The following is a 13,319-nucleotide window of genomic DNA, read 5'->3' as shown; positions in this document are numbered from 1 at the left end:
GGCACCTCTGGCTGCCTGGGCTGAAGGCAAGAGGCAGGCCTGGGCGTGGCGCGGGCCTCCTGTCCTGGAATGAGGCTGCAGTGCTTCCTGGTCCCCTTTTCCCACCCACACCGGCAGGCGGCTGCTGCGGGAGAGCACGAGGGAGGCTCTGGGGGCACTAGGCAGCGCTGTGTGTGTGGCTGTCAGGGGAAAGAGCCGAGGCTCCGGACTCGACCTGCCATTGACTCGCGTGGCTCTGCGCACCGTCAGCCGGGGCGGGGTGGGCCAGGCCGCGGACGTGACTCAGGCTTGGGCCGCATGGCCGTGCTTTCCTGACGAGGCATGAGGCAGGCCAAGAGCTTTGCACAGCGTACAGGGAAGTGGGAGCGAGGTGTCTTTGAGCCGGCCTGTCTCCTCCGCTTCTCCCTTGCTCCTTGGGCGGAGGCGGGAAGGGAGCGAAATGTTCCCGGCTGAAGGTTTTGCGCTCGGCCTTGAGGATTAAGCCTGAGGCTCTGGCACGGCTGCTGGGAGATGGGCTTTTGCAGCACGGCCCCCACACTCTTGTAGGCAGCAGGTGAATCCACTGTGTCCAGGAGGGAGCCTTCAACGTGGCAAAAGGGGGACATCACGGCTCCCAGCAGACCTTGAGGAGCCCATGAGGAGCCTTCAGTGGCATCCCTGGGGGAGCATAATCCCCCCTCCTTTCCATTAACAGCTGCACTCACTGACCCATGATACCACAGAGACACCTACCAGCAACTGGTTTGCCAGGGCTGCTGCCCAGCACCCTGCAGCGCTTCCTGCCAGTGCCAGAGCTCACCAGGCGCTAGCCTGGAGCCAGGGCCGCTAGGCGCTGCTGAAGAAAAGCCAGCAGAGGGACACAGTGGAAGCATCCTGTGCCCATAACACAGAGGTGGATCAATCAAAACCCTCTTCTGCCAGCACCAGGCCTCCTGCTTCTTACACTGGGCCTGCAAGCGAGGGGGCGGCTGGCACGGTGCCAAGAGTCTAACCTGTGAGGCAGGAGGCGGCTGACGCCTGCAGCCTGCTGGGGAGCTCCCAGAAGTTATTAAGGGACAGAGACTCCTCAATGCCCTTAGTAACAAGGGTTTGGGGGTCACAGAGGCCAGTAAGGGGGTCACTGTGTCGGCCTTATAACCCTGGGTGTCAGGTCACTGTGCAGCTTTGATCTAGAGCTCGGATCCCAACAACCAACCAGCAGCCCACAGCCTCCCCCTGGGTCTGCCCCACCTGGTTACTCCTTACAGGCCGACCTTACCCCCCTTCCAGCCCCGGATTCACCCCCTAATCATCCTACTGCCGCTCAGAGCCACAGCCGTGGAGGTGCTGAAGGAGGGAGGGGTGACTCCAGGGTGAGGTTCTTCTCTCAAGGTGGCTGGCAGAAAGGTGGTGCTCAGCTCTGTCAGCAACCTGCCCAGTTGCCTCGCTGCCAGGGGATGCAGACATTTCTCTAAGGCACATAAAGGGGCTATTTAGTGTTGAAGCAAATGCGAGGAATGTGCATTTGTGAGAGGAAATTTCCATCTCTTCAACAGTTGTATATCAGGGCTCCAGTGGCCTAATGGATAAGGCATTGGCTTCCGAAGCCAGAGATTGTGGGTTCAAGTCCCATCTGGGGTGAAGATCTACTTCTTTCCTCTATATTGCAAGGAAAGGGCCTTATTTTCAGCCAGGAAGCTGGGAGATGTTTCTTTGTTTGAGCACAAAGTCCTGGATCTTGGGAACAATCACCAAGGATATTAGAAGGTTCAGTCTGGTGACCTAATGGATGCAACCACACACCCCCATCCCAGGGCAACCCCATCTGAGAACCAGGATCCATGGAGCCACATTCCCCTCCTGCCCTGACAGGTGGGCTGTGCAGATGATGGTGGAGGGCAGCAGGATGGGAGGTTGCAGTAGCACTGCCTGGGCTGTATCTGCGCCAAGGATAAATGGAAGGGGTCATGCAGCCTGTGCCTGACACTCCACAGTGCTACATTCACTCCAGGAACAAGTCAAATCCTGCACCAAGGGTGGTGAATTCTCATGTGAGCACACAGTGCCCCTGTGCACCACACATGCTGCACACACATCAACTGCAGCAAAAGAGACACAAACTGCACACTGAGGAGACAGCTGGTTTGTTTCCAGGTTGCTTTATTTCCAAAGGTACTGAAATGTGGTCTCTCTTCTTTTTCCGTGGGCAGAAACTCAATGGAGGAGAATCTCACATCCCTTAGCTGCCAGGTGACAGTGGCAGGAAGAAAACGCACTGCAATGAAATTTAAAAACCACTCATAAATAATTTAACAATGAGAAGTAATTAAATAAAAAAAAATCCAATGGACACACATGCTGGTGGCTTGTTCCCACCCCAGAGAGCGAGGGGCAGGGAGTGTGTGAAAGGCAGGTGGTTAAGTCTGAGGGAGCATATTCATATTTCGTACAAGTTAAACAAATTATAGCAGACAGCTACAAAATACTCCATTTGGTAACATCAATACAGAATATATAAATCTACAAGCAATACAGCCATACACAGGGTGTCCACTTAATACCAGAGTTCCCACAGCCAAATAGCTGGAAGTGCCTTCACAGTCACTGCTAAACGAAACAACATTGTGCAGAACCAAGAGCAGCCCTGCTGTGCTGTTAGGAAGCCTGCAGGAGACTCAGCAAATCAATCTATGATTCTGTGCTTCTGCTTAGTAGTTACCAAGTGTGATCAATGGAAGCGGGGGGGAGGGTTGCTCCCTTTTTTGGACACCCAGCCAGCCAGTAGCTATAAAATCCCTCGGAGGCCTGGTCTACACTATGACTTTAGGTTGAATTCAGCAGCGTTACCTCGATTTAACCCTGGACCCATACACAAGACAAAGCCCTTTTTTTCAAATTAAAGGGCTCTTTAAATCGATTTCTTTACTCCACCTCCGACGAGGGGATTAGCACTGAACTCAGCCTCGCCTGGTCGAATTTAGGGTAGTGGTGTACACAATTTGAAGGTATTAGCCTCCAGAGCTATCCCAGAGTGCTCCATTGTGACCACTCTGGACAGCACTCTCAACTCAGATGCACTGGCCAGGTAGACAGGAAAAGGCCTGCAAACTTCTTAATTTCGTTTCCTGTTTGGCCAGTGTAGTGTGCTGATCAGCACAGGTGACCATGCTGAGCTCATCAGCATGATGTGCACATTGCCGGGGCACATTGCCCAGCCCATACTTTGTGAGAAGTCTATGACCATGTCTATGTCCTCATCACTCTTGTCACCGCACTGCTGTCGCCTCCTTGCCTGGTTTTGCTTTTGCAGCTTCCGGTTCTGCGCTGAGAAAAGGTGTGAAACAATTGTCTGCCATTGCTCTGATGGAGGGAGGGGCGACTGACGGCATGGCTTACAGGGAATTAAAATCAACAAAAGGGGTGGCTTTGCATCAAGAAGAAACACAAACAACTGTCACACAGAATGGCCCCCTCAAGGATTGAACTCAAAACCCTGGGTTTAGCAGGCTGTTGATTTCACAAAACAAATCAGGTCAATTTCTTGTTTTGATGCATCTAGCTTTTACATTTTTAGGCTGGGAGCAAACGGGGCAGTACAACTGCTAGCCATCGTCATCGCCTGGTTGCTTGGCAGAAGATGGGAATGACTTGGCTGAGTCACTCCCTTGTCTGCCCAGGTGCCCCAACTGATCTCACTGAGATCAGCTAAAAGAGCACCTAGGAGTACAATGACAATGGCTACCAATCATAATGCACCTTCTGCTGCCAAAAGCCAATGAGCTGCTGCTGTGTAGCAATGCAGTCCCATGTCTGCCAGAACCCAGGAGACGTACGGTGTAACAGTGAGCTGAGCGGGCTCCATGCTTGCTGTGGTATGGCATCTGCTCAGGTAACCCAGGAAAAAAGGTGCGAAATGATTGTCTGCTGTTGCTTTCACGGAGGGAGGGAGGGTCTGATGACATGTACCCAGAATCACCCGCGACACTGTTTTTGCCCCATCAGGCATTGGGATATCAACCCATAATCCCAATGGACAGCGGAGATTGCGGGATAGCTACCCACAGCTACCCAAATTGCAACGCTCCAGAAGTCGACGCTCCCTTGGTACTGTGGATGCAGTCCAGTGACTTAATGCACTTAGAGCCCTTTGTGTTGGGACACACACAATCGACTGTATAAAAACAATTCCTAAAAAAACCACTTCTATAAATTTGACCTAATTTCATAGTGTAGATAGACCCCAAGACACTTGATCACAGCATGGATAGGCTAAGAGACTACTTACACTTTTGCCTGGTTTACACTGGGGGAAGGGTGGGGGAACAGGGTCAATGTAAAACACAAAACTTCAGCTACAAGAATAGTGTAGCTGAAGTTGATATATCTTATTGTGACTTACCTCCCGTCCTCACAGCACAGGATTGACAGGTGGGGCTCCCCCATCCACCCCACTCCCACCCTGGTAAAGTTGCAGAATCAACAGGAGAACATTTGGTGACTGATTTACTACCTGCAGACAAAACACAATAAATAAAAGTCCAACAGATGACTTACTACCCAACAATTCAGTGAACAAAAGTAATATACCCTTGGATCTGGGCTCTAAAGAGCCGAAAAACAAGGCTGACACCCTTGGCTGTTACACAGCCTCTCTGCCCCCACTGCTTTCTACCTCGCCATGACGAGCTCCCAGACACGCACCAAACACCATTCACATGACTTTGAAAATTAGGTAACTAAGTGAGGATCACTTCCCCGAAATGACTCCAACTGAGGATTTCAAAGCAAGAACCATTAACACAGAATGCTGTTCAGAGAGAAGTCTTTCAGCCTCCCTCCTCTCACTGGTTCCTCGCCTTCCTTCTGTTCAAAGACAGTTCCCTGTACACTCCTACTTTCCACAAACCCACCCACTGACCTGTGACTAGCAGTCTCTCACTGTTAACTCTTCCAGCAAAACGGACCAAAGAAAGTGTATGCGAGCGCTGTACCACAGCCCCGTTGCTCCTTTCATTCCTTCCCACAGAACTTTCGCTCCATACCAGTCCAGTTCCTTGCTGTTGCTTGGCTAACCACTGCATGCATGTGCTATACCGTACCCTGAGCTGATGCCCGGCTTTTGTGCTCAATACAGCCTTGCCCCTCCGTGTCTCTGTGGTGCAATGGGTCAGCGCGTTCGGCTGTTAACCGAAAGGCTGGTGGTTTGAGCCCACCCAGGGACGACACCAAGCCTGTGCTGCTTCCCCGAGGCCTGTGGTGGGGCCTCAAAGGTCCCATTTTGCTGCCTCTTGGCCTCAGTGCTTTCAGCTGGTGGTCCAAAGAGCAGGCTGGATGCCATTCAGAAACCCATCTGCCAGCAGCCGTGCCGGAGGCTCAGGTTTAATCCTCAAAGCCGAGCACAAAAACTTTCAGCCGGGAACATTTCGCTCCCTTCCCGCCTCCGCCCAAGCGGCAAGGGAGAAGCGAAGGAGACAGGCCGGCTCAAAGACACCTCCCTCCCACTTCCCTGTACGCTGTGCAAAGCTCTTGGCCTGCCTCATGCCTCGTCAGGAAAGCAGGGCCATGCGGCCCAAGCCTGAGTCACGTCCGCGGCCTGGCCCACCCCGCCCCGGCTGATGGCACGCAGAGCCACGCGAGTCAATGGCAGGTCGAGTCGGGAGCCTCAGCTCTTTCCCCTGACAGCCACACACACAGCGCTGCCTAGCGCCCCCAGAGCCTCCCTCGTGTTCTCCCGCAGCAGCCGCCTGCCGGTGTCGGTGGGAAAAGGGGACCAGGAAGCACTGCAGCCTCATTCCTGGACAGGAGGCCCTCGCCACGCCCAGGCCTGCCTCTTGCCTTCAGCCCAGACAGCCAGAGAGCTCCCTGGCAGGCCGCCGCTTCGCCTCAGCCACCTCTTGCCCCATGGCCTAGGCTCTTGGGGCTCTGCTGGTCACCGGCTCGCTTGAAGGCCCAGAGGGAAAAGAAACAAGCGCACGTGTGGCAGAGAATGGTTTCGATCCAGCGACCTCTGGGTTATGGGCCCAGCACGCTCCCGCTGCGCCACTCTGCTACTTCTTCACACTCTCCCCCTGCCACCTAGCCGCCACTATCCGGATTAGTGCCTTACACGCTCTCGCTCTGGCAGGCAGATGCGCAGGCTGCTAGGCAGCTGCCCTGGTCACAGGATTTTACAGCTAGCTTCTACAGGGTAAAAAGGATCTAGTTGGGGTTTGGACCCCACTGGGAGCTGGGTAGCTGAGTGCCGGAGATGGGAGCACTTCTTAAACTGTTTGCAGTTACGCTTGTGGGGGACGAGGTTCAGCCTTGGATCCGTGTCTGCAGCAGGCAAGCACCTCTGGCTCAATCGCCCCCCGCCGTATTAGCAGACTAAAACGCGGAGCAAACGCACACGCCTTGCAAAGAAAAAGGAGCCGGGATCTCGAACAAAAGTCAGCATTTTATTAAGATGAGGTTCAAAGAAAAAAAAGTGTATGGTACAGAGTTTCGGCGTAGAAGTTTCTGGTGCTCAGGGAACAACGTACAGCTTACCCAAGGGGTGCAAAGTTCGGTTTAAAATGGGGTGGCGTAAGGAATACATAATCTGCAATAGCCCTAACTGGGGGTAAAAGGTTAACGTACAGACACTGAGTTAGGAGGGTATGTTGTCCATATGAGGGCTACGTTCGGGTGTGGAGTATAACGAGCGGTTACGACGATGAGGATGGATTGACCCGCGTTAGGTGAGTTTTAACGTTCGGTGTTTTGGAATCTTTGCCACAATCTAGTTGAAGCAGGGTCAATATGAAGTCTACCCTGCCATCTGTTGGTGATCTGTCGTCAAGGCCTTTTGGGGCTGATGTCATTTGCATGGTTTCACCCACCCCAGATTGCATGATGGGAGTGCTTGTCCAAACGCTCATTTCAGCTGCTGCGGGATCCCCAGTCTCTTTATTATTGGGGCAGGAGTAATCCAGTGTATTTTCCTGTTGATTTTGGATCAAGGACAGAGTAACTGTACCTGGCATTTGAGGCCTGAGAGCGTCACCCTCGCCTGAAAAGTACTCACCATTAAGGGGTATGGGTTCCTAACGGCAGCACATGGAGGAAAGTAGAAATGGTTGTTTGTTGGTCTCTTGTAGGTGCTGCTGATGTTCTTTCTGCTATTCCTGGTGTGGAGAAGCAAAGGCAGAGGCAGTTTTGAATCTCTTCAAATTGTTGTGAGTGCTGCAGTTGCTCACCCTAAGCTTATGCTGTTAGGTCTCTTTCACAGTGTATTTTGGTCCTGAGAGGCAAAAGGTGTGGTGTTAGGGAGTGAAGTAGCAAACGTTACTTGCAGAGGTGGTGCATGTGCCACAGAAGTGGTGTGCCCCACCCCCATCCCTGCTCCTGTCCAAGAGTCCAGTATTTGCATAAACCCACCCACTCACCTGTGACTAACAATCTCGCTCTGCTAACTCTTCCAGCAAAACAGGCCCAAGAAAGTGTATGCGAGCACTGTACCACAGCCCCGGTGCTCTTTTCGGTTCCTTCCCACAGAACTTTCCTCCCATAGCAGTCCAGTTCCTTGCTGTTGCTTGGCTAACCACTGCATGCATTTGCTATACCGTACCCTGAGCTGATTCCCGGCTTTTGTGCTCAATACAGCCTTTCCCCTCTATGTCTCTGTGGCGCAATGGGTCAGTGCGTTCGGCTGTTAACCGAAAGGGTGGTGGTTCGAGCCCACCCAGGGATGACGCTAAGCCCTTGCTACTTCCTTGCTTGCCTGTGGGGGGAGCCTCAAAGGTCCCATTTTGCTGCCTCTTGGCCTCAGTGCTTTCAGCTGGTGGTCCAAAGAGCAGGCTGGATGCCATTCAGAAACCCATCTGCCAGCAGCCGTGCCGGAGGCTCAGGCTTAATCCCCAAAGCCGAGCACAAAAACTTTCAGCCGGGAACATTTCGCTCCCTTCCCGCCTCCGCCCAAGCGGCAAGGGAGAAGCGAAGGAGACAGGCCGGCTCAAAGACGCCTCCCTCCCACTTCCCTGTACGCTGTGCAAAGCTCTTGGCCTGCCTCATGCCTCGTCAGGAAAGCACGGCCATGCGGCCCAAGCCTGAGTCACGTCCGCGGCCTGGCCCATCCCGCCCCGGCTGACGGCCGCGCAGAACCACGCGAGTCAATGGCAGGTCGAGTCGGGAGCCTCGGCTCTTTCGCCTGACAGCCACACACACAGCGCTGCCTAGCGCCCCCAGAGCCTCCCTCGTGTTCTCCCGCAGCAGCCGCCTGCCGGGGTGGGTGGGAAAAGGGGACCAGGAAGCACTGCAGCCTCATTCCTGGACAGGAGGCCCTCACCACGCCCAGGCCTGCCTCTTGCCTTCAGCCCAGGCAGCCAGAGGTGCCAGGGAGCTCCCTGGCAGGCCGCTTCGCCTCAGCCACCTCTTGCCCCATGGCCTAGGCTCTTGGGGCTCTGCTGGTAACCGGCTCGCTTGAAGGCCCAGAGTGAAAAAGAAACAAGCGCACATGTAGCAGAGAATGGTTTCAATCCATTGACTTCTGGGTTATGGGCCCAGCACGCTCCCGCTGCGCCACTCTGCTGCTTCTTCACACTCTTCCCCTGCCACCTAGCTGCCACTATCCGGATTAGTCCCTTACACGCCCTCACTCTGGCAGGCAGATGCACAGGCTGCTAGGCAGCTGCCCTGGTCACAGGATTTTACAGCTAGCTTCTACAGGGTAAAAAGGATATAGTTGGGGTTTGGACCCCACTGGGAGCTGGGTAGCTGAGTGCCGGAGACGGGAGCACTTCTTAAACTGTTTTCAGTTACGCTTGTGGGGGACGAGGTTCAGCCTTGGATCCGTGTCTGCAGCAAGCAAGCACCTCTGGCTCAATCGCCCCCCGCCGTATTAGCAGACTAAAACGCGGAGCGAACGCACACGCCTTTCAAAGAAAAAGGAGCCGGGATCTCGAACAAAAGTCAGCATTTTATTAAGATGAGGTTCAAAGAAAAAAAAGTGTACGGTACAGAGTTTCGGCGTAGAAGTTTCTGGTGCTCAGGGAACAACGTACAGCTTACCCAAGGGGTGCAAAGTTCGGTTTAAAATGGGGTGGCGTAAGGAATACATAATCTGCAATAGCCCTGACTGGGGGTAAAAGGTTAACATACAGACACTGAGTTAGGAGGGTATGTTGTCCATATGAGGGCTACGTTCGGGTGTGGAGTATAACGAGCGGTTACGACGATGAGGATGGATTGACCCACGTTAGGTGAGTTTTAACGTTCGGTGTTTGGGAATCTTTGCCACAATCTAGTTGAAGCAGGGTCAGTATGAAGTCTACCCTGCCATCTGTTGGTGATCTGTCGTCAAGGCCTTTTGGGGCTGATGTCATTTGCATGGTTACACCCACCCCGGATTGCATGATGGGAGTGCTTGTCCAAACGGTCATTTCAGCTGCTGCGGGTTCCCCAGTCTCTTTGTTATTGGGGCAGGAGTAATCCAGTGTATTTTCCTGTTGATTTTTGATCAAGGACAGAGTAACTGTACCTGGCATTTGAGGCCTGAGAGCGTCACCCTCGCCTGAAAAGTACTCACCATTAAGGGGTATGGGTTCCTAACGGCAGCGTGTGGAGGGAGGTAGAAATGGATGGTTGTTGGTCTCTTGCAGGTGCTGCTGATGTCCTTTCTGCTGTCCCTGGTGTGGAAAGACAGAGGCAGAGGCAGTTTTGAATCTCTTCAATTTGTTGTGAGTGCTGCAGTTGCTCACCCTAAGCTTATGCCGTTAGATCTCTTTCACGGTGTATTTTGGTCCTGAGAGGTAAAAGGTGTGTTATTAGGGAGCGAGGTAGCAAACGTTAGTTGCAGAGGTGGTACATGTGCCACAGAAAGATTTTAAGTGTATGCTTAACACATTATTTGTAGTAGGATAATAATTAATTCTATTTTTCAACTAAAGAGAGAGGAAAACCATAAAATGTGCATTTAGAGAGTTCAGAAGAATCTCATGATGTTAAACACATATATTTTTTTCAATCTTTCTTAAATTGCTATTTTTTGGAACCCATGTCCCTTGTCTAATGATTTTTATGTAGGTTCGGGTGAGTCCCGAAATCATGAACTGCTAAGTACCGTTCTACTGTTTTTGATTCATATGACCAGGATTACTACATTTTATTACTCCTGCCCTATTAAGAAAGAGTTTGGGGATCCCACAGCAGCCAAAATCACCATTTGGACAAGCACCCCCATCATGCAATTTGGGGTGGGTGTGACCATGCACATCAGCAACAAAAGGCCTTTACAACACATCACCAACAGATGGCAGGGTAGAGTTCATTCTGACCCTGCTTACATCCTCCCCCCAGCCAAGAATTGGTGATCCTGATAAATCACACTCCCTATTATACCAACTGACTGGTATTGAATGCTGATGTTATTGCTAGCAAAAGTAGCCACCCATCTCTGCCCTGTAGCATCCAGCTTAGCCCTTGTTAACACAGAAGTCAGTGGATTGTTCTCTGTCCATAGCTGAAACTGAGCACTGGACAAGTAGTCTGGAAATTTCTCAGTGATGGCCCATTTCAAGGCCAAGAACTGCAGCTGGTGGATGGGATAGCGAGTTTCGCTATCAGACAGTCCTCAGCTGGCAAAGGCTACAGATTTACATTTACCTTCCACTTCCTGGTAGGAGACTGCTCCCAGACCCTCCAAACTGGCATCAGCATGCAGGATAAACAGTCTGTTGGGTCAGCAAGGACTAGGACTGGCACATGAATCAGGCAAATAATGATTTCCCGTAAAGCCCTGTCACATCTCTCATCCCGCCATGTCCCCAATGGAGAGGAGAGGAGCCCCTCCCCTGTCCCAGGCCAGGCACACCAGATCTTTGGGGGGGAGGTGTCCATGTCCCAGCCTAGGTGTGCTGGAGCTGCTGGAGAGAGAAGTTCCTTCCTCAGCCCGAGCCCACCAGAGTTGATGTTTCAGTGGGGGAGAGGTATCTCTCATCTGGTTTTTAGATGCTTTGATGAGAGGGAGCAGGCGAAAGATTTTTCTTCTCCTTCCATTTCAAACCCTTCACCCTGCCCCCAACCATTTTCTGCTCTAGCCTGATCTCTCTCTCACGTCTCCCGGGCTGTCCTTAGCCATAGGTAGCCACGTAGGGCACTGCTAGGTTTGGGGGCACAGCTCTCTGGGGAGCCTGGACAGATGGGAAGCAGTGGAGCAGGCTGCTGGATCCTAGAGAGAGCTGAATGCAGCACAGTCTGAGGAAGGGGATTGGCTGCTGGGGTCTCTGGGAAGGTAAGGGGGGAGGGGTTGAGGAAGGAGCTCACCTGTGAGTGTGACTCTTTTCCCCCTGGCTGAGGTGAGGTGAGGCAGGCTCTGCGGCTCTGGAACCAGTATCCTTGTCCCCCATAACATCCATTCTTCTCCCGCCCTGCCCCATGGAGCACCCCCTCCTTTTTCCTCTGTCCCCAGGAGCATCCCTCTCTCTCTTCTCCCTCCCCTCCATCAGGGCTGGGTTGGGTGAGGTGCTGGGGGGTAGGTGGGGGGAGGCTGGCTACCTGCTGAGGAATGAAAGTGAAAGTAACTCACTTCCTCGGCCAGGATTGGAATGTCACACAGGGCTGGGCTGGGGTTAGCCAGATGTGTGAAAAATCAGGACAGGGGGTTGGGGTAGGGTGAGCAGATATCCCTATTTTATAGGGCCAGGCCCAATTTTGGGGTCTTTTTCTTATATAGGCTCCTTTTACCCCCCACCCCCTGTCCTGATTTTTCACACTTGCTGTCTGGTCACTCTAGGTGGGGGTAATTGGTGCCTATATAAGACAAAGCCCCAAATATCGGGACTGGCCCTATAAAATCAGGACATCTGGATCTGGTCACCCTAGCTGGGGAGCGCCTCTCCCCCGGGCTGGCAGCTGCCAGTGATCCATCTCATCCGGGGGGAGCTGCACAGGGCAGGATGAGCTGCTGTGGCTCCATGGGTGACCTGTCCCTGAGATCAGATGCTGGGCTAACTTCACCATGGTCCGTAAGGCTGGTGGTAGTGCCCATTGGCGTGTGATTGGACCTGAGGGTTTGCTGCTGCTGTTGCCACTTTGCACCCCAAGAGGTGGATTTTGGGGTCTACTGCAGCTGTTGGACCAGCAGGCTTGGGGGTGAGCCAAGCATGAAAGCAGTACTGTGTTGCCATTTAGATTGTCATTTAACAACTTAGTTTGCCAAAAATTCTTGCTAACAATCCTGAATCCAATTTCAGTATTTAAAGAAAAAAAATCAATATCTTAGCCAAAAACAGAAAATTAATTTGTTGACAATTATTAGTGACAGGTTTGGTTTGAGGCAGGGAGTGGGTCAGTTTTCATCAGAGAAACAAAAAATGTCGACTGATTTTCCCATAGCCTGTTACTCCTGATAAGAGCCCTCCAGCAGCTGTAATATGCTCATCTCCTTACTAGCGTATAAAGCAGGGGTCGGCAACCTACGGCACACGCGCCAAAGGTGGCAGGTGAGCTGATTTTTGATGGTACGCAGCGGCAGGCTGAGCGGCTCAGCCCATCACTGCTCTGGGGTACCGGCTGCTGCCCTATTGCCAGCTGGGATACCGGCCATCGGCCCCACTCAGCACCTGCTGCTGACCTGGGGACCCCCAAGGAACCCCAGGCTGGCAGCGGGCTGAGCAGGTCGGCTGAACCACTCAACCTGCTGTCAGCCTGGGGTTCCATTCACTCAGCCGGCAGCGGGCTGAGTGGGCTGGTGGCGGGCTGAGCAGGGCCGGTGTGGGGGTTGAGTGGCTCAGTCTGCTGCCAGTCTGGGGTGCCGGCAGCACTCAGCCTACTGCTACGCCGGGGTTCCTGCTGCCGGCCCCTTGCCAGTCAGGAGCCCAGCCGCCGACCCCTGTCTGCCTCCTGCCAGCCTGGGTGAGCAGAACCCCAGGTTGGTAGCGGGCTGAGGGGGGTTGGCGGCCGGGATCCTGGCTGGCAGGAGTTGGTGGTCAGAACCCCAGACCAGCAGCGGGCTGAGCAGGGCCTGGGATCCTTGTCTAGGGTTCCAGCCACCAGTCCCGCTCAGCCCGCTGCCGGTCTGGGGTTTCACTTACTCAGCTGGCAGTGGCCTGAGCAGGACCGGTGGCCAGGACCTCAGATAATAGTTTATTTATATAATATACACATAGAGAGAGACCTTCTACAAACGTTAAAATGTATTACTGGCACGAGAAACCTTAAATTACAGTGAACTTGGCACACCACTTCTGAAAGGTTGCCGACCCCTGGTATAGACTGACCATATGTTGTACTAAGATTCTCCTGCTTTTTTTTCCCTGTGAGTCAGTATAGCTTTTGCCAGCCCAGAAGTTGGGCAGCCAATGTTTTACGTTTTCACAATATTT

General features: G+C 53.0%; 3 non-coding genes across 3 annotated transcripts; all 3 read left to right on the top strand.

Annotated features, from left to right (window-relative positions):
* The first annotated feature begins 1,547 nt into the window (after window positions 1–1,547).
* Window positions 1,548–1,620, top strand: TRNAR-CCG. Its single transcript has one exon. It is a non-coding gene; the product is annotated as a tRNA-Arg (tRNA).
* Window positions 1,621–5,127: 3,507 nt separating this feature from the next.
* TRNAN-GUU lies at window positions 5,128–5,201 on the top strand. Its single transcript has one exon. It is a non-coding gene; the product is annotated as a tRNA-Asn (tRNA).
* Window positions 5,202–7,616: 2,415 nt separating this feature from the next.
* On the top strand, window positions 7,617–7,690 carry TRNAN-GUU. The gene has a single exon. It is a non-coding gene; the product is annotated as a tRNA-Asn (tRNA).
* Window positions 7,691–13,319: the final 5,629 nt, after the last annotated feature.

Source organism: Mauremys reevesii, linkage group 12 (assembly GCF_016161935.1).
Source record: "Mauremys reevesii isolate NIE-2019 linkage group 12, ASM1616193v1, whole genome shotgun sequence".
Lineage (NCBI taxonomy): Eukaryota > Metazoa > Chordata > Testudines > Geoemydidae > Mauremys > Mauremys reevesii.
The sequence above is the reverse complement of the archived record's forward strand: the minus strand, read 5'-3'. Positions and strand labels throughout refer to the sequence as shown.